General features: G+C 40.3%; 1 protein-coding gene across 9 annotated transcripts in view; it reads right to left on the reverse strand.

Moving 5' to 3' along the window:
* Positions 1–21,761, reverse strand: part of DAB1 (DAB adaptor protein 1) — a 754,595-nt gene that overhangs the window by 263,507 nt on the left and 469,327 nt on the right. The window contains exon 1 of one of the 9 annotated variants that reach the window (XM_087960343.1): positions 12,134–12,316. The exons of the other annotated variants lie outside the window; for them this stretch is intronic. The gene's annotated coding sequence lies outside the window, so the exon portion shown is untranslated. Of the gene's footprint in view, positions 1–12,133; positions 12,317–21,761 lie in introns of those variants that run through there. 9 annotated transcript variants of the gene reach the window in all.

A 21,761-nucleotide genomic window follows, 5' to 3' on the forward strand; every position in this document is an offset into this window, starting at 1 on the left:
TGAGCAGAATTAGCCTGCAATACTGCATAATAACCATTGCACCACCACAGCTCAGTACAAATCATGCTGGAAGCAGATTGATACTATTATTTTAAACAAATCTATTACGTACTGTATTTTTCGGACTATAAGCCGCTCCGGACTATAAGACCTAGCTTTTGGGGAAGAAAACAAGAAAAGAAAAAACTGCCTCTGCCTCTGCCTCCCAGGAATTTTCCTCCTTGCAACAAACAGCAAACAGCCTGGTCAGCTTCAGCACAGACTGATTTAGCATGAGCAGCTGATTGGCAGTTGGATCTGCCTCCCAGAATACCGACGATCAGCTGTTCCAGGCTGCAGTGATTGCCATCACCCATTGGCGCCACCACCGCCCATCATTGCTGCAATCTATCACCACCTCTGCGTGCCCCATTTTTGGCCTCCGCATGCCCCATTTTCAACCTTTGTTCATCCCATTTTTGGCCTATGGGCAGCAGCAATCCCCCCTGGAACAACTGATCGTTGGTATTCCAGGAGGCCGATCTAACCGCCAATCAGCTGCTTGTGCTAAATCAGGCTGTGCTGAAGCTGACCAGGCTGTTTGCTGTAAGGAGGCAAATTGCTGGTAGGCAGAGTCCAAGGGGTGGGGGCCGGTGGGTAGGCGGGGCTTCGTCAACATTCACTCTATAAGATGCACAGACATTTCCACCCACTTTTGGGGGTGGGGTGGAGAAGTGCGTCTTATAGTCCAAAAAATACAGTATATTCACTGCAACTTCCACCGTTGCAGATAATCCAGCAATAGAAACATATTGTGCAACAGCTTGTGAGATAAGTTTCACCAACAATAAGTAATTTTTATTCCATTTAAATGGCTGTAAACAATGAAAATGATTAAGGACTACAGACATATAGTCAGAATTTAGAAAATTGGCAAAATAATTATAGAAATAAAAATAGTACTCTACAGAACAAAAATTTGGCTATTTTGTAGGTTAAAATATGTTTGACCAAATATTTTAATAAATTCATTAGATGGGCTATTTCCTTTTACCTTTTCTTTTTATTCCTCTCTCAAAAAACAATTTATTTTCATCCAAACAAACAAAGCCATTTATTTTACATATGAGTTTGTATATTCATTCATTTTCATAAAGATAAAAGACATTATTATTAATAATAATCGATGAAAACATGAATTTCCTTGAAGAGCATCCACAAGCTTCAACTGACATTCCTTGACTCGTAGCACAGTGTGTGGCCATATAGGCAGTTTTTGGAGCCCATATGGTGACCCACATTATAGCACTGCTCCTGCACTGGTTACCAGTTTGCTTCCAAATGCAATTCAAGATGTTGGTTATTACCTTTAAAGCCCTGCATGGCATAGGTCGAAATTACTTGAAGAACCATCTCACCCCATTGGGACAGCCTGCCCTACCTGTGCCAACAGAAGAGGCATGCTGCAGGCCAATGAGCCAAGGAATTTCAGCTGGCGAGGTCCAGGAAAAGAATCTTCTCTGCTATGGCTCCTGCCCTTTGGAACATCTGAGATGAGATTGGCTTCCATCCTTCTGACCTCCTATAATGGCCTGATGACCTGGTTCTGCCAGATGGGCCCTCGAAAGGGGAGCATCATACTGGAGATTAAGAGGCAAACCAACCTCTCTCTCCCACCACATCCTGCTCCCTCCCTTCCCATCTTTTTATTATAGTTAAGAGCCAGGGATGCAGTGGTTAGAATGTAGTACTGCAGGCTAACTCTGCTCACTGCTAGTAATTTGATCCTGACTAGTTCAAGGTTGACTCAGCCTTCCATCCTTCCAAAGTTGGTAAAATGAGAACCCAGATTGTTGAGGGCAATATCTGACTCTGTAAACTGCTTAGAGAGGTCTGTAAATCACTATGCAGAGGTATATAAATTTAAGTGCTATTGCTACCGTGTTTCTCATATAATAAGGCTGGGTCTTATTTTTTTTTTGAGCCCTGAAAAAATGGCTAGGATGTCTTTTCGGGGGTGAATTTCTTTCCCCCCCCCATGCACCCATGCCTAGTGCGCCCCACGGGCAGCTACGCCTTGCTACCAGCCACTCCTAACGGCCGATCATGGTGGAGCGCTCCCTACCCCTGCCAAGCGCCTTTGCTGCAGACCCAGGTCAGCAGGCAGGCGGTGTCGGCATGGATGTCCGCCGGCAGTGTTTCAGCTGCTTCTCAGGCCTCCATAGCTTCCACAGTTCCCACCGGTGCTGGTGCCTCTCTCGCCAGTGCCGTCTCCAAAAACAGCATCTGAGTCAGTCCCATCCCCGTAACAACAGGAAAAAATTTGTTGAGGTACCTGGGAGCACCGCGCGCTGCATTTTGGTTCAATCCCGAGTGGCTGGGTGGGCGTAAGAAGAGCCAAGTGAGCGTCTCTGCTGCTGCTACCCTTGGTGCTCCAGCCTCGGTCCCTGCAAGTTTCCAAAAGTCCCACTGCGCAGCCTGTTCCTGCATTCCAAGCGCACCCAGGCCAAGCTGCAGTTGTCCCTCTCCTGTCAGCGCCATGTCCAACAACAGCGGCGGCAGCGGCAGGAACCGTGGAAGCATTTCAGCCATTTCTTGTGTGGGGGAGCCGCCTCCGTAACTTCCACGGTTCCCGCCGCTGCCTCTGCTGTTGTTAGAAAGAAAGAGCTGGCAAGAAAGAGACAGCTGCAGCTCGGCCTGGGTGCACTTGGAATGCAGGAACAGGCTGCGCACCGGGACTTTTGGAAACTTGCAGAGACCGAGGCTGGAGCTCCAAGGGTAGCAGCAGCAGAGACGCTCGCTCAGCTCTTCTTACGCCCACCCAGCCACTCGGGATTGAACCAAAACACAGCGCGCTGCGCTCCCAGGTACCTCAAAATCTTTTTTCTTCCTGTTGTTACGGGGATGGGGGGGAAAGTGGGAGCGACTTAGATGCTGTTGTTGGAAACGGCGCTGGAGAGAGAGGCGCCAGCACCGGTGGGAACCGTGGAAGCTACAGAGGCCTGAGAAGCAGCTGAAATGCTGCCAGCGGACATCCACGCCGACACTGCCCACCTGCTGACCCAGGTCTGTAGCAAAGGAGCTCAGTGGGGGTAGGGAGCCCTCTGTGCACCACCATGATCGGATATTAGGAGCGGCTGATGGCAAGGCATAGCTGCCTGCAGGGCACTCCTCATGGCAAGTTCCCCCCACCTTCCCCCCCAATTTCGCCTGTTTTAAAATAGGCCTAAATTTGGGGAGAGGGGCTTAATTTCATTTTATGCCTAGAAAACATGCTGGGTCTTCCTATTGGCGGGGGGGGGGGCATATTGTTGGAGAAACATGGTATTATTCATTGTAATTTCCAATTTATCGTTTTATAAATATTTATCTTTTATTCTTTAAATGTTCATAATAATTTTATTCTTTAAATGTTTTTAATAATATACGCCACCCAGGGTCACTTCAAAATGAGATGGCTTGCAAATAAATGTAATAAAAAATCCATTTTATGTAACAATGGGATCTATTTACTAGGGCTGTAGAAATGTTCAATTCAGAGTTGTGACAAAAAAAACACTGTGGTCAAATCTCTAAATCAAATCTATGATTTTGATCAAACCAACATAGTCTTTGACCCGTTTAGCAACTGTTCGCTGTTACAACAGTGATGAAAAAACTAATTTTGTGTGATCAGTCTTCTCATTTATGACCTTACATGTATGTAGAGCAAAACAAAGCTGAAGCTCAGTAAGTACAGTCATGGTTTCACTTAGTACCTGCTTTGCTTAATGAATAAGTTGCCAGTCCCAATGTAATCAGAGAATGAGGACTGCCTATATTCAAATCAGTTCAATGCCAAATAATGTAACCAAACTATTCAGGTAGGCATCAAAATCAAGAAGGTAGTGAACATGCACCTCCTGGAGACTTTATCTCTTATGTAAAGAAGACATAATTTCCGTGTGCTTATACAATAGCACCTGCCAGGTTCTAACTGGTACAGCAATGACACCCATACCTTTGATTAATGACCCTAATTGGGATTGGCAAGTCTGCTGCTCAACGAAGCAGATACTAAGTGAAACTATGGCTGTACCAATAGTTGCAATCTTACTTCAGCTTTCCTTTGCTTTACAGACCTGTAAAAGTCATAAACATAAAGTAGAGTCATAAACATAATTTTGTTACAAAATTACTCGTTCATCACAGTTGCTAAGTGGAACAATCACCACAACAGATGGAAGGACACAAGACTATTCAATTTTATCTCTTTCGCTTGCCTCCTGATTAGTCTCTTGCCCTTTGGAATGCCTGCTTAGGCATGCTTAGTTGCCTGCTTTGTGTCTTGTACACATTGAAAGCAATGCAGAAAAGGTAAAGAGCCATGAATATGTTTTGCAAACACCTTATTCTTCTGAAATTTATTTCTCTCCAATCACGTTGTTCCATGGGGGGGGGGGGGATAAGTGGCTTCTTTAGGCAACCTCTCCTTTGACCTTTTACCATTTCTGACACAATCACACTGCAGAACAGTAAACCCAGCTTACTCTCTTGATTTCTTTTCCTCTTCAATCTCTCTGCTCTGCAGGGGATGGGATGGGGGAACAGCCAAGCAAAGGAGCAAATGATTTCTTAAGAAAATTAGTTGTTTCTTCTCCTCCGCCACGGCAACTTCAGATAGCAGAGACTGGAGAGAAAGAGGTTTCAAGAGAGTACTCATAAATTGTTTGCATAGTGCACCTGCAGCTCCCAGTCCTGGACTGCTACTGCAATCACAATGCTTTCAATGTGTAGAAAAACAGACAGCATATATTTTTGCAATCCTTTCTCCCCTATCATTCTGCTTTGTAAGGGCAGGAACAAAAAGGCACAGCTCAAGCAGAAAATAACACAGACTTTACTGAGGATACTGCAAATGTCATCAATGGTCATACATTGGTCATAACATTTTTTTCAGCACTGTCATAGCTTCAAATGATTTTCTGAACAAATGGTTGGTAAGCAACAACTGCCTATACCTGAACATTATTAATATAATTCTAGGTAGTCAGGTCTAATATGTGGATATAAAGTATCAACCATTTAAACTTTGCCTTTGAAAGCATATTGTAAAGAACAGATTAGATTAAGTTAAATAGAAAAGTATACCAGATTTGTTGCTAGTTGCTATACCACATCTTGCTAAGTTGGAAAATGCCCACAGAAAAACACAGTCTTAAAATATTTTGAGATATTTTTAAGAAACTGCAAAACAATAAAAGAAAAAGTAAGAAATAAAATTTGACCCAGCCTGACTAAATTTTTTAATTAGAAATACAATTTGACTCAGCCTAACTAAATTTTTTAGCTTCAGGCCAAGTATGTATATCTGCAAGGCAGAAGAACTGCTAATGGAAAGAATATTGAAGAGATCAGTTATTTTCACTTGTCAATGTGCTGGTTGAGTGCCTCAGAATTTATTTAAAGACTTTTATTCAGAAAGTTGAATAATTATGGAGTAGATTCCAATAATAGTATCAGAACCAATTACAACCAAACCTCATTCATTTATTGACCACTTCAGTTAACAATCATTCACAAATACAACAATAATAAATGGTAATAAACCATAATTTTTAAAAATCATTTTATGAACAATTCATACTACTTACAACTAAGTTGCTAGGCCTGACAACAAAGCACACTGGAATGAGAGTAACACTGCTGTCTCCACCTGAGAAAACTTTATCTGAAGATGACAACAGCAACCAGTGATCTTTACAATATCATGTCTTCCATACACACAACACAGAAACACTTAGTCACAAGGCTTGCTTAGGAACCATTTCACTTAGCATCCATTTCACTGGAACAAAATGCAGTTACTAAATGAGAGACGGTAATCTGATTTTTCAGTGAGTAAGCAGAGAATTATTTTTCCTATGTTTGTTTTAGTGGTTTCCATTCGCCAGTCTTTCTGCAAGTTGGTTTGCTAGTAACAATCCCCAGTCATCTACCTGCTCTTATGGCTCTGAGATAGAAAATAATGAGCTCATTCTGAGTTCTCATTTTTTTAAATAAGCTGGTTTTGTCTGATCATGAAGCGAAACACATTTTCTATTTCATGAAGAACTCTAGTTCTCCTTTAAATTATCAGAATAATTGTAATTCCAGCTTCTATTTGCAGATAACTGAGGTTTAGGGAAGTTTGAAGAGCAAAAAACCCCTTAGCTCCATCATCACATGCTGCTGATTTCTGATTTGAACATTTTGGGATCTTTCTAAAATCTTGCATCCCTTACTTGCAAAACTTTACAGAGTATGCAAAGAATTAAGAGAGCTGTGAAAACCTACATCCTGTAAGTTTTTGACAACCATCCTCTGTTTCTAAGACCTTCCAGACATACAGACCAAGAACCTCAAATGAACATATTCACTGTAGTTTGTAGAGTGAGGACTCTTGATAATTTTTAAAAAAAACTGCATCTGAATGTTGAAATGATCACACTGAGTCAGAATGTCAACCCTGAAGCTGACCTGACCGGAGCCGTTTGAGGTGTCACTGTTGCCACACTGGAGCTGAGGGATAGGGAAGAGGGAATTGAGATAGTGGGGGTTTTGTAGCCAAAACAAAATACTTTCTCCTGAGAACCAAGGACATTCCCACAGGTAGCCAGATAGACGAGGAATGAAGTTACCTGGCAACTGGATGTCATCCTGATTGGACCATGTGACTGATTGTTGGGAAAAGTGGGGAAAACTTTTACTTTTTATTAGGTGAAAACCACGGGAAATTCAGAATTGGTTTTCATCAGATCGTGCCAATATGATATGTCAAATAAAACTATTCTTTGAGGAACCTACCTGACTTGGAGTTCTCTTTGCTATGGGCAAACAGACTTGGAACCCTGACACAGAATGTATATTTCAGACAAAAATGAACATACAGAGGATTCTACCAAAAAACATCTAAATTAAAAATATGATATATCAGGCATTATGATTAGAACATATGGAAATAATTAAAATATAACTTGTTCTAGCAGCGCATTAAAGTTAGGGTTATAATGCATTCTGCATATTATTTTAATGATTTTAAATACCTAGAATCCATGAGGATTAAAATGATAAATAAAGTGCATAAAGTTTTAAACTTTAAACACTATATATCCCCTATAAATTTATTTAAGCCTTAAGCAAAATGTATTGTTGAAGGCATGATACCAGTGGTAAGATGCTGCTGGTTCGGACAGGTTCTGGCAAACCGGTAGCTCCAACAATAAGCTGATCCCACCCACCCACCCCTGGCCTATCTTACATTTCTGTGTTTTTCACTCAGCTGATTCTGGCGGCACAGTGGGTTTTTGTACCTCAGCTGTTTTACTTACCAGGGCTTCCCTAGAAGGTAAGCTGCAGAGCTCAAAATTGGTGTATTTTGAATGCTGTGCGTGCACTCACAGAACCAGTTGTTAAACTGGTTGCAGCCCCCCACTGCATCATACCATTATGACCAAATATATAAACGATTAGGTGTTTGTATCATCAAATAATTCAATTAAATAATTTCAATAAAGGACACTACAGCCAATTGGATTGTGCAATGTTTTGGATTCAATTCCAAAACTTAACGAATACTAAAATGTTTAGATCCAAAATGGGTAAGAGTTAGGCAATCTTTTGATACTTTCCATTTTTGTTGTTAGACCAATAGCTATATAGCCTTAGGGAAAATGCACATTTTGTTTTAATAAAGTGTTAAGGAAGGGATCATGGCCATGTGTTATCCACCCTTCTATCTCTTTAAGGCCTCCTTAATTCAAAAACATTTCCCTTGCCTACACTGTATATGAATACTGAATACCAACAAAGTGTTCAAAACACAAACATAACACCTGTACATAATTCTTTAAAATAGTGCTTCTTTTCCCAAGGTTGCACATCACTTCCATCATTTGTTAATTACAGAAGGCAAGTGGAAGATTCCAGGGAAAAACACAGCTGCTTTAAAAAGTTATAGGTAGATACATTTTGCTTCTTTCACCTTTTGGGCATTGAAGGATCTTTTTAAAATTGAACCTAAATTCAATCTGAATCAGAGCATTGATGGCTCTGATCCTATTTTGAGACAAGTATTTAATTCTAACAATATGTAATGTTGTATCAGGGAGAGACATAATATTAAACTTTATCGTAATAAGAATTGCCAAGTGCTCTCCAGAGACATGATAAATTACTACTGCTACTAAGAACCATCAAGATCTTAAAGCTACTTGTTCTGGTTGACTTACCACTTTAATTCAGTGTCCAACAACCCTAGTCACAGAAAAATATAGTTCATGAAAGCCATAATTAGGTACATTCTTCCTAAGTAAACCTTTCAATTCCTTATTCCCTTTGATATATACCTTCTTCAATGATGTGCATATTTCATAAATATAATTTCCCATAATATTTGTATTGGGGTCCTACCAACTGAAGATATGAAAACTAAATAAATCTAGGACATTTTATGTAATAACATTGAGAGGCTAGTAGCATCAGTGGATTTCAGCCTCAATTCTTAAACATCACTCAACTCTGGGAAACGATCACCAACGTTCTTCAAACTATCCATTTTGTAGTTCCAAACCCAATCTTATATTAGAACATTAGTTTCATTCTGCTCCAGCCCATAGCCTGGGGAAACAACCATTTAAATAAAGTCAGAGTGGGGCCATATTGATTTCAAGAAAAATGTTGTTCTAGAGATGAAGTGTTACCAGTTTCCTGGGTCCAATCACACAACCTTGCTTAAACAATGGGACTGGGAACATGCTAATTCTGTAAGTTTCTGAAAACATTTCATCATTGAACATTCTAAAACAGGAGTGTCAAACTCAAGGCTGGCGGTCTGAATCCAGCCCCCGGCGTGCTTAGATCTGGCATGCATGGCTATCCTGGAAACAGCGAACAATGCAGTCCTCCCAAGCTCTGTTTTCAGCCATGATGGCCTCCTGCAACCCTCTGCCAATGAAAATGGAGCCTGAGGAGGCTGTGTGTGACTGGCCCAGGCTCCATTTTTAGCCGTGACAGCCTCCTGCAGCCCTCTGCCAGTGAAAACAGAGCCAGTGGCATTGAGCTGGCCATGCCCACCAATGGTCATGCCCTCCCAGGGCAAACACAACCCTGATGCGCCCCTCAATGAAATAGAGTTTGACAACCCTGCTCTAGAATGAGCCTTGTGATCAGGCCACCGTCATTCACCCCCGTTACTTAATCTTCAATAAGTGATAAAATCATGGAGATACTTCACAGAAACTTGAACAGTAATATCTAAAGGACAGGAGAGGTTCTCAGCCAAACTGCAGTTGTCAGAATTTTGGAAACAAATCGTGTGATTAGGTGGTTTCTAATATAAGTTAAAATATGTGGTCTATAATGTCCTTGAAACATCACATAATACTCAGACAAAAGACTGTGCTAACTTAGGAATCAGTGGCCATATTGACTCAGTGAATAAGCCAGGTAAGAGTCAAAATGATGCTTTGCAAGAATAAAAACCCTTCCTGTCTTTCTTATGCAAAGCATCACAGAGACTTGGACTAGGACCTTCAGCAATATGTAGCATACAATCAAACATGGGCCTCTGTATATTACTTCAAAATTTCAAATACTTTCTTAATTATGGAAGAGGAAAACCTAATCCTAAACAGCATACTTTTGGCACAAGAAGAGTCTTCCCTGTTCAGATTAGAGTTCCATTTTTCTAAATGCAGGTCCAAAACAGAGTGAAATTCCTAAAAGCGAAGGTTTGGTTATAAACTGCTGGATCCTGACCTCAAAGTCCTACTTTTTATTAAAATTTCTTTTAATTATTTTAATTATTTCTTTTAGCAAGTTCTTGAAGTCAATTTACCATTATGTGACTCTCTACAGTTCCCTTTCAAATGTAAAGCATGTACAACCTAACTGTTCACAATATAATTTTCCAAGTCCAAGATCACAACCAGAGATAAAGCCTACATATTTAGAAAGAAGCACACACAGAGCTGGGTTCTCCCTTTGATAGCTTCATCTGCAGAAAAATATCTGATGGTCTGTACGTATGGCAAACTCCATAGGACTCAGGATTAGTATTTGGTCTATGCAAATCACTAAATAGCTCTAAATGGCGAACAGGGCAAATTGCCATGTCCTGAAACAGCTTTCTTTTCACTTCATTGTGAGAATGATACACGGTTAAACAACTCACTTGTAAGTAATGGAATTTTCTTAAAGACATAGCCATTCCCTAATTTGTAATCTGACAACCCGAGTTTTGAAACTTGTAGCTTGCCTTTTGTTCCCCATTTATATAGAAAAAGAAGACACAGATCACCTAATATATCATATAAAACAGGAATATGTACAAATAAGTGTTTTAAAAAATACGAGTCCCCACAATCATGGATATTTTTAAAAAATGAACAGTAGGGAGCAGCACAATGATGCACAGGAGATGCATTATAAAAATGACAGATTGCAAATCAAGATCATCCCTAAGTATACATCAGTTTTGGCTCAAATCAAAATGAGTACAACTTCAAATAATAAAAGACTTGCTTTTTCTTTCTTTTTTTAAATTTGTATCTGGAATTCCTTCTATGGGATATAAAAGCTATAGAAATGAGAGAAATTGTTTGACTATCTGATGTGCAATTACCTTATGAACAGCTCCAGGGAACTACTAAAGCATCTGCAATGTAACTGTACATAATAGTAAACACAAAAGCAGAAAAGGCATGTTTTTGCAGGCTGTCACAATAACATGGCATTGTGTACAGCTATAAAGGATACAAAAGAAACTATTACTCAGTCACACAACAAACTCCACTCTCTTCAACCTTCTAACAGGAACCCCAGGATCCTGAAGACTTTCTTTCTTTCTTTCTTTCTTTCTTTCACACAATCACATGTTTTTGTTTCTCCCTCTCCCCTTCTACCATTTAGTTGGGAATAAAATTATCGAGATGAAGCCAATTTTCACAGGAGCTTCACAGACAGAGCAATAGAATAAGAAGTCTGTCTTACAAAGCATACAAATCTGCCTTATTACAAATACATGTCACATATCTGGGAGAAAGCTTCCACTGTTCAGTTTAAAGACATGAGCAGCAAGGAAGTCCTCCTTTGCAAGGGCGGGAGCCCAGAAAATAGAGGGAGTCAAGTTGGAAATGAGCATGGCACGAACAGTCAATGCCTGTAGAATCTGCTTTGTAACGAAGTGGGGGAAATAATGAGCAGCTTGAAGCATTTCTCCTCACCAGAGCAATTACAGGGGACCCTCCTCCCCATCACGCCTATGATGGGGAGCTAGCAGTTTCAAGGCAGCCGAAACAAGATGTTTCCCGGCTGCTTCTGCTTCTTCTTCTTCTTTTTTTTTTTTAAGTAACACATAACGGTTACTTGCACTAAGCTACTTTTTACGACGGGTGTCCTTTCCGAAGAAACTAGAGTCTCTCAACTACATAAGTCCGCACGAGAACAGGGTTGCCACCCACATTTCTAAAGCGAAGCATGCAGGAGAAAAGAGGGAACGGCAGTCACAATGGGAGGGAGAGATCAACCAGTCTTTAACCAGTGGAGTAAAGCTTCAAAGCACTCGAAGAAATACAATGGGGGAGGGGGAGAACGAGAGAGAGAGAGAGATGAAACACATGCATCTCCTATGTTATGTTGCTGCGTCCGCGGCATTTCCACACACACACTCACACATAGACACCTTCCTTCATACACGTGTCCAGTTTGTTTTCCTTCAGAAAAAAAGAAGAAGTCAAGGGTAGAAAGAACGACACCTGTTATTCAGAAGGGAGCCCTTCCGCTTTGCCCCTTCAACACCTGTTCCTCAAAAGCCTCCGAGTCTGCACCGAAGAAGTCCCGCAGAGGGAGGGAGCTGGCTCGGGAGGGGGGTGGGCTTGAGGTGAGGGTGGGCAGAGAGGCTTCCTAAGCGGACAATGGCTCCTCGACTTTTAAGATGTGCCCAGCGAGGCCCAAGAGCCGAGAGCGGAAGGAGGAGTTGACTTGGCGCCGGAGGAGTCTCCAAAGGTCAGGGATACAAGCCCGAGTTGCCATGCCATGCTGCGCCCGCGCCCCCCCACTCTCAAGCCAGGCAGACCCGCCGGAATGCGAAGCGGACTCCCGCCCCCGCCACCCTTCCTGCACTGCACGGACTCACCTCGCCCCGCCGAGCCTTCCCTCCTGGCCATGGCGCGCAGGGTCGGCGAGCGAGGTGGCCCCTCGTGTCCGCGTGCTCCCTCGCCTCGCCTCGCGCGCCCGGCTGGCTGGCTGGCTGGCTGGCTCAGCTCGCGCGCCTCTCCGCCAGCCGCTCCATTTCTCTCTCTCTTTCCCCCACACCCCCACTCCCTCCAACAACCCTCCGCTCGCCGGGCGCATCCGCCTCCCGCTTCCTCTCCACCCCCCTCTCAGGCCACCACTGGCGGCGGCGTTAAGCCGAAGGCAGCCTGGAAAGAGGGGAAGCCGAAGCAGGATGCCTCGTTGTGCCTGAGGTGCCCCTCCTCCCTTTTCGAGAAACGAGGGGGTGGGTGTGTGCGGGCGCGGGTGGGTGTATGTGTGTACAAAAACACCTTACTCCGGGCGAAGCGGTGCGAGGATGTCTCAGGCGTGTGAAAAGAGTGGGGCGGGGAGAGGGAGGGACAGAGAGAGAGAGAGAGAGAGAGAGAAACCCCACGCCGGATTCCCCTCACGCGACCACTCACCCGGGAAAGCCGAAGCGAACTCGCGCCATCCTTTTGAGCCTTTCCTCTCATCTCCAGCCTGTTGGCGACCGCGAGTTGTTTTGAGCGCCGTTCTCTTCTCTCTCACACACACATACCACACACCCATGCTAAACCGAGGACAAACTTTGCAAGAAATTGCAGTTTTGCCTTCTCTTCCTCCCCCCCCCCCCACTCCCCGCGTTCTCTGGAAGGAATCGCATTAAGGGGAGGGGGGAGGGGGAGATTTGCCAGCGGACGCAGACTTAAAACTAAAACTCTCCCCCTTGCCTGGCATCTCGACGGCATAATCGCCGTCGCCTTTTGGCCGAGCAAATGCTTCTATTTCGTTCTCTCTTCTCCTTTCCCCACTCGCACCACTTCCACTCGTGAAAAGGGAGGGGGAGAGGTGCTAATAACACCTGGAAAGAAACTAACTTTAATTTGCCAATTTCGTAAATGGTGGAGTTAAAGAGAGTTGCTGGAAAATTATACATAGTTACATTCTGTTTATATACGAAGAAAACAGAGTGAATGCTAATACCTTCAAGGAGGTTATTTCTTTCCACCATGAACTTACCAGAACGTATATGAGCGAGTGATGTCTAAAGAAAACTTAATTTACAAAGAGATTTGTTAAGAAATTCTATTGATTCCAAGACATATTCCTTGGGGGGACAGGAGAGGAAATCAGATCTCTGACTCATTCTTTCATAGTCTTGCACCTTTGTACACTTCTTCGTAACCGTCAGCCATTTTTCATTAATGAGCCCTGTTGCAGAAAAGATAAAATTTTGAGTGGAGCGAGGGGGAAGAAATCCTCCCAATGGACCAGTTCTTGAGAAGTAGTTTGTTGCTGTACATGTCAGTGTTGTTATTTATTTATTTTCCCCTTTCTGGAAAACATCATATACTGTAAGAACAAATCAACGGAAGAACTGTTTTTGTTTTGTTTTGTTTTGTTTCCTCCTGGCTCCTCTCAGTCACCCATGAAAATTTAATGAGGCATTTAAGGCTGCTACCTTCAGAGTCAATGAGCTGAGCATATGTAGTCTAATGCACTTGCTGTTGAGGAAATAGGTCTACTGCCTAGGTTTCTAGCTCAGCACTGGGCCTGTGAAAGCAGACCAGAAGTCATAGAGAAGCTATCGTTTCAATGCAGAATTCACGACCCATTAAACCTATTCTGCTATAGCAGCGTCTCCACACACAGCACCTTCTTCATTCCCTACAGGCCGGGGGGGGGGGGGGGGAGAAATGTGCATTCATATCACTTCCTGAAAGAATCTTTGCTTAAGAAACTATGCAAAGCATTGTCTGTCAAAAAGCATCTTCAAAAATTAGGTTAGCAAGGAGTTAGCCTGACGCCTGTGAACTTGGAGCAAATTTCTTTGTAGGTAGCAAAATATGACACCACTATCATATGTTAGACCACAACATTTAGAGCCATGGAAATTTCCAGTGTGGCCATATGCTCATACCATTCACAATGTACATAAAGGATTAAATGAACAGCAGGTCCACCAGCTTCCCCTCTTCTCAACATTGAAGCAGTATCAAGCAGCTCCTGCAAAGTCTATGCACATTTTAAAAAGACTTATTTTTTTAAAAAATAATATTTAGGCTGGTTCAAACTAAGGTTCTATTGTAAGAATTGCTTGCAACACTATTCTACCATTCATGTGGCCCAGAGGTAACTCAAGTTATAAATAAAAATATCCTATCTTCTGCAAGTCAGAAGAAGATCATAAATGGAAAACTGGAGAGGTGGAAAAGTTTGAAGCTGCAGAAATGCAACCGAACATGCCCCTCTCAGCCCCTACCATATACAAAGGTGGTATTCAGCAAGTTCTGACCAGTTCTGGAGAACCAGTGGCGGAAATTTTGAGTAATTTGGAGAACCAGCAAATACCACCTCTGACTGGCCCCACCCATATCTATTCTCTGCTGATCGGCTGGGTCTTCTTTTGTTGCCCTGCACAGGAGAATGAGCTGGAAAGCAGGTTAGTGGAGTGGGGAGGGAATGGAGATTTTGCAGTAACCTTCCCCCTGCCATGCCCACCAAGCCATGCCACACTCACTAAGCCATGCCCACAGAACCGGTAGTAAAAAAATTTGAATCTCACCACTGACCATACATAGATATTCTTGGAGCTTGGTTGGTTTTTTGCAGATTTCATTACCCAAACTAGGTAATATCATCAGTGCTAGCTCTGTATATATTAATAGGTATTAACGGACATCAAAATAAGAATCTTTCGGAAATCTAAACTCCAGTCAAAAGGGACATCGTTTTGGGTTCTTTTAGACATCAGGAAGGGAATTGTAATAGTGCTCCCATAACTAATGGTAAAACTAAAATCATCGCCCAACAAAAAGCATCATTCATATATTGCTTTATATGGAGAGTAGCCATTTTAGAATTAGTCTGCTTTTTATCTATGCTTTTCCATGTGCATGAATAACTACATAGGCCAGATTCCAGTTAGATTCTAATATGTTTCCAGAAAAAAAAAACACAGATATTTTCTGCCTCTGAGGGAAAAAAACCATGACTTACAAAGGTCTTCTAAGAAACTTCAGATATGACTGAACTTTTAAACCTGAGTCTTCCAAGCCAATATTCCTTTTTTTGTTTGTTTGTTTAATCATCACTAGGCAACTTTTTTAAAAAAATTAAGGAATTTTGTTAGTGTTAAGGAATATGTCAGATAGTACATGGAAAAACAGGCCAAAATCTGAAAAGGAATGTAGTATATGAAAAGTTACCGTCATAGTAAGCATCTCTTCAATTTGTTTTCATTTGTATCTATCTCTTTTACCAACTCTGCTAAATAAACACATTGAATTCTGTTCTTTCCATTCCATCTTTACATTTCCCAGAGCTTCAACTATCGTCTGCTATCAGATTCATTTTAAACGCATCTTAATTTATCTTTTAATAGTTGACATGGGTTAGTCTCAAAAAATTATAAGGAGTAAGTTATTTCACATAAGTAGCTTCTGTTGGCAATTCCTTAAACCAAATGCATCTTTTGTTAACATCGTGCAATCCTAGGAAGAGATGCAGTTGCTTTAAATTGTTGCTGATAGATCCAATTTGACATCCTCCAAATGTTCTAATGCACGGGTGTCAAACCCACGATGTCCTGTTGCTGTCATGTGACATTTCACAATGTTTTTCCTACTTGTGGAGCTGGGGTGAGCATGGCCTGCACATGACACATCAACCTGCGGACCGCCAGTTTGACTCTCCTAATGCATCCTTCTCTCTTAAGTTCAGAGTGGTGTGTGACCCTACTTTCTACTTCATGTGAAGAAGAGTCAATGATGGCAATGAATGTATCACTTTAATTTTTCTCGAGCCATTATAAGCATCCCCACCAGGATGGCACCTAAGGAAGACAGGAAACACATAAGAACATGCTGTGTCTGTAGGACCCAGCTTGCCAACCTAAAATCTTGCTGCTATATACTAGCTATAACTGAATTAAATGTCCCCAATTTTCCTTTGGACAATGATTATACAATACAATACTGTCTATTAAGTTGTTACTTTAATATTTTTGGATTATCAGTTGTAACTGTTGTTACTTTCATAAGTTGCAATTTTTCTATACAAAGCAATGCCAGACCTTGTTTATGGAAATACAAAAGTTGAATGATAGCCAATTTGATGTTCTCTATTATAATTCATTGATTCTAATCACACACAATATATAATATATATTTTACACAGTTTATAAATATATTTCATATTTGCTCATGAGATTTGGTATGAATAAATGAGCATTCTGTAATTATACTGTGCAATTTTCTATATAAAAATTAAAATAAAATTGAACAGACTTGAAAAGTAATTTGAATTGCAATTTTTCATTGTACCCTTTCATTATGCAAGAGTTACCATAAGCAATCTGTTCCAATTTAATGCAAAATATTTTTAGTTCATAGCTTTACGTTGAAGATAATTGAATGAGGGCATTTACATGCACATGAATATTTCTCCCCATAGCAAGAGAAACAAGCATTACAGTAACACAGTTCTGTCATGAAAATCTATACATACATCGATTTTAAAATGTAATATTTTTAATTTAATAAAATTTGGTTTCTAATGAGTATATATGAAATTTTACTTATTTACTTGTTTATCAAATTTGTATGTATGCTTATCTCACAAAAAAGTGATTCTGGGCAATGTAACATACATAATTTAAAAACTCAATAAATAAATAAAACATTTATTATTAAAAAGTATAAGCCAGTGGTTGCTAATTTGTCTTCAGGTACAATTCAAAGTACTGGTTATCACCTTTAAAGCCCTAAACTGGTATTTACAGGATCTTCTGCCCCTGGTTGTGTCTACCTAGCTCAAAAGATGGAAGGCAGGTATATATTTTGTGGGTACCACTTACTAAGGAAGTTCCCCTGATGGAACCTAAAAGAAGGGCCTTCTCTGAAGTGGATTCTTTCTTTTGGAACAGCATTCCCTTGGAAATAAGGTTTCTCCTACTTGCTACTTTCCCAGAAGGCCCTGAAGACATGGATCTGGGGATCCCAGGTTGTTTCAGAGGCAGTCAAGTGACTTGTCTGATCATGTTTCTTGTTGCTACTGATGGATGGGGTTCTGGGGTTTTTACGTTGTTGATTTTTAATGTTGGATGCCACCTGGAGTCTCTATATGTGAGTTGGGCAGCTGTATAAATGTATTAAACAAATACAAAAATAAAATCTCAACATATTCCTAAAGCCCAACTTCATGAATAGTGTCTCATATCCTGTAACCTGTACCTATATATACAGACTCTGACAGAGACACGGAGACACACACAAACACACAGGAAGGGAGTGAGTGAGTGAGTGTATAGCATTCCTTGAAGGCTACACTAAATTCTTGAATGACAATTCCCACACTTCTATCCCTGCCCCAGGATCTTGGTTGATGCCATACCCAACACTCAGCTGTGGATATCTCCAAAAGAGCTAGCTGCCTAACCTTCTCAGTCAGGTTTCATGATACATGCCAGGTTGGCCTTCTTACCAATGATTAAATCACTAGTGAGGGACTCCTTATTACAGACAGAGCCAACTCTAAGCAGCAACAAATAGCCAGTCTATTGATAGGTACCAGGTCTGAAACTGGGGAACTAGAAAGCAAGACTGGTGTGAAACAGTGGTCCCACATTTTCCAAGAATGACCTGCTCCCCATCTTACACCATATCTCCCCATTTGCATTCTAAAAGGAATTTTGGAGAAGGCTATGTTTGTTCCTCAAATATTTTTACAACAAAAGTGAAGTTTTATTTTATTCTTTTTTTCACTCTTGGTTTCTACCAAAGGTTCTGTTCTGCTTGATGATTACGGGAGTAGATGAGGCAATTTAGTGCCTCCTGAGATCCAGGTAGTGCCCTCTCTAAGGAAAGCAGTGAAGATGGAATTATTTCATGGAGCTCTCAGTTGTTGCTAGAACAGGAGTGTCAAACTCACGTCACGGCAGCATCACATGACGTATTGGGATTTTTTCCCCCTTCACTAAAGTGGTCATGGGCGTGGCCAGCATGTGACACATCCAGCCTGTGGGCCGGGAGATTGACAGCCCTGTGCTGGAATTTTGGATGCCAAGAGAGGGTTGAATGATTTTACTCGTTCATTATATGGGTTTATGAAGTTATTATAAACTGATGGGTGCATAAATATTGTGTGTACCTTGGTCACTTGAACTTTTGACATTGGACATACGATCATAAAATGATAAGATATTTTAAAAAGTGTTCTGCCAACACATTTTTGGCAAAAAAAAAACACCACCCCAGATTGCATAAAAAACAAATAGAAGAATATTAGCACTGTACTTACTGTACATCTATGAAAGACAGGATTATTTTAAAGAAACAATTGCCTTTCTTTAGCAAAAAATTTGGCTTCTGCTTCCACTTGTGTCAAATCCAATTTTCCGGTTTCATATTTTGTATTTGTATATTTAGGTAAGAGTAGAGGGTTTTAAATGTATCATTGACCCAAATAAATGTTTAAATAGGTGTTCTAACTTGAGCTCTGCTCTTGTCAGATTTTATAAGTTAACCATAGTGGGAAACGGTCAGTAATTGGATGGGGGACCTCCAAGGAAAAGTAGAAGCAGAAGGTTCTTAATTATTCAGTAAGTAGAATACTATGTCAGCATAGGGCTTGTATTCCTGCCGGAAAAGTCTCTCTTGCAACATGTGATATCTTTCTCTATATGCTACTATTATCTGAACCTAGATTATTCCTCATTCTTGCGTTTTAAAGGTGGCACCTCCCTACCCTCTTCAAACAGCAGTGCTAGAATACTGAAGTAGATGTAGGAACCTAAATATGAAAGGTCAAAATCTCAGGCAAAAAATGAAATCAGGTTTTCTTAAGACAGCTTGGAAATTAAGAAATTGTGGATGTTTTTAAGTTACTGCTACACAGAGAGAACTCAGAAAGTATGCAGTAAGGACTGTAAAAATGTGTGATGAATCATTGGGAAATCTGATAGTTTTCTATCATAATAAGCTTTCCATGTCATAATAACTGTACAATAAAACTACTAGTATATAAACATACAATTCTAAGAAGATCTATCTATCTATCTATCTATCTATCTATCTATCTATCTATCTATCTATCTATCTATCTATCTATCTATCATCTACCTACTTACCTACCTACCTATCCATCCATCCATCCAGGCATCTTACATTCTAGGATTAAAGCAATCATAGATAAAACCATAAAATACACAAGAGTAATACATAGTCACACTGACTTTTTGACAGGTTTCACAATATCATACAAATGATAACATATTTAAATTGGCTTCAAAGTCTCCTGGAGGAGATCATATTTTCAGTCATTTACACATGATATATTGTCCCTAAGCAGTTTTCAGGATCTTTGAAGTCACTGAACAAGAACTGAAAACTTAATCACTGCTTAATCAGCCTGGATTTCTTCTATGAAATATTTAACATTGAATAAATATTAACATAGGAATATGTATTGTCATCTCTTACCAAATCTATGTTCAAATTGTTTGTATACTTTACCAGCTATTCCTGAGACAGATAAAGTAGATACCTGGGATCTTGCCCAAATTTGTCAATCAGTGTTTGAAGTAGCTTGTCCTTGCTTTCATTAATCTTCCTCAGCAAACATTCATCATGCAAAGTCCAGATAATCAGCCATCTGCTATTGTTGATCTCAACCAGGTTTTCACAGTTCTGGTTGTTCTGAGTGACCTTCCCTTGTATAGGTTGCTACTGGTGGTGTCAAAGAGATCAGAACTGCTGGCTGGGCTGAAGGAAATAGATGAGTGTGTTGCAGCAAATTCAAAAGTCAGTTTTCTAGCTTTATAATTCTTTTGTGTTATTTGGCCCTGTTTCAAACCAGGTGTATACTTCAGCTTGCAAATTTTCAACTGCACAATTTCATTAATATTTTTTTCCAATTCTTGTTTTGAATTCCTTATCTCCAGGATTTGCTATTTATATTGGGCAAACTGAGAAAAAAATGAAGGCTTATTTGCTTTCTGGAAAAACCTGGTGTTCTCCTGATAATATTATTCAGTTCAAATGGGCTATATGGATTGAATGATAGGTGTATTCTCTCACCATTGAGTTACATAATTTGAGCAGTATTTCTGTAAACTACATAATCTAGGAATGTAAAAATCAGGGGCCACCTTGACTGCTACTGTTGAATTTTTGTAACAGCTCATTTGAAATATTCTGTGTCTTCTTGTAGCTCTGAGAGATTCTTAGTAAGTCTTGTCAAAATTTGTACACTTGCATGAAATTAAGCTGAATGGCTTGCAGAACTTTTGTCACTGACTTCCGTTTTGACAAATAGGTTGAAATTATGATAAGAGAGAAACAGCAAGTTGATATCCTTGAAGACATATCCTATGCATTGTAATGTGTTTTCCCCTAAAGTTGCAGTAATCACTGCTCAATTGATCAAAAAGATTTGCAAAATGGTGGAAAAATTATGTTTTTCTTGTATTTTGCAGTCCACTATATTTAGTCACTGAACACTTTGAATAAAGTATTTTCCATTTGCACTCTCATTGAAAAAGAAATGATGCCTTTGAAATAATTCCCCACCAGATCAAGTCTATGTTTGCATAGGAAACAGAAACAGTTTTTCTTTTCTTGCCATAGGACAACACCCACTATATGTTTAGCCAAATAACCCCTAGATTTAGGCAAGAATTTGCACTCTCATACTTAATCAAGTGAGCAATGGTGATAGCTTTCAATTCTTTGAATCTAGCCAAAATAAGGAACTCCTTTCAAATAATCCTTTCAGTACCAGAAGTATATAAAATGTACTCCTAATAACAATTGCTCATTACCAGGTATGTCAGCAGTTTCATCAGCAATAATTGAAAATCTACTTGACATGTTGGCTGCAGAAAGTATACCTTCTCTTAATGGCATCTTCACACAGATAATCTGTTCATGTTCCACTTGGACCGATGTATAACAAGCATGACTCGGAGAAGTTTCTATTGTTTTCATAGCATCTTATTTGCTGCTTCAATGGATGAGACAAAAAGAATTTTTACATTTCCAGTTGTGCTGCTTTTGCCTGGAAAGGCAATATCAGGACTGCCACAAAATACAATATCAAATGTAATTTTGTAAGATTATTCGCAATCTGTTATTTCATAGCACTGATGATTTGATACACAGTGCTTGTGCGGGGTTTTGGTCCTCATGGTTAAGAAGTTCATTATATCTACTTGTGCATAACTCTGCCAAGTAGCTGAAATATGATTTCATGCACTTTCATGGAAATCTTCTGATTTCCTGCTTTCTGAAAGGAGCAGTGATGAAGACTCCTCATTTTCTTTCAATAAACAGCTAAAGTATGCAATACTTAGACATTGTCCCTCTTTAGCACATGAAATAATTCAGTAATTACAAGTTACAGTCCCACCTCAAGGAAGGAAGACTAAGTCCTTTAAACACATTTCATGGGAAGACAAGAATATAAGAAGTCCTCAACTTATAGCAGTTCATTTAGTGACCGTTTAAAATTATATCATTGAAAAAAGGAAC

The sequence above is a fragment of the Notechis scutatus genome, chromosome 3, assembly GCF_049901735.1.
Source record: "Notechis scutatus isolate UNSWTSFEM ecotype Mainland chromosome 3, rNotScu1.2, whole genome shotgun sequence".
NCBI lineage: Eukaryota > Metazoa > Chordata > Lepidosauria > Squamata > Elapidae > Notechis > Notechis scutatus.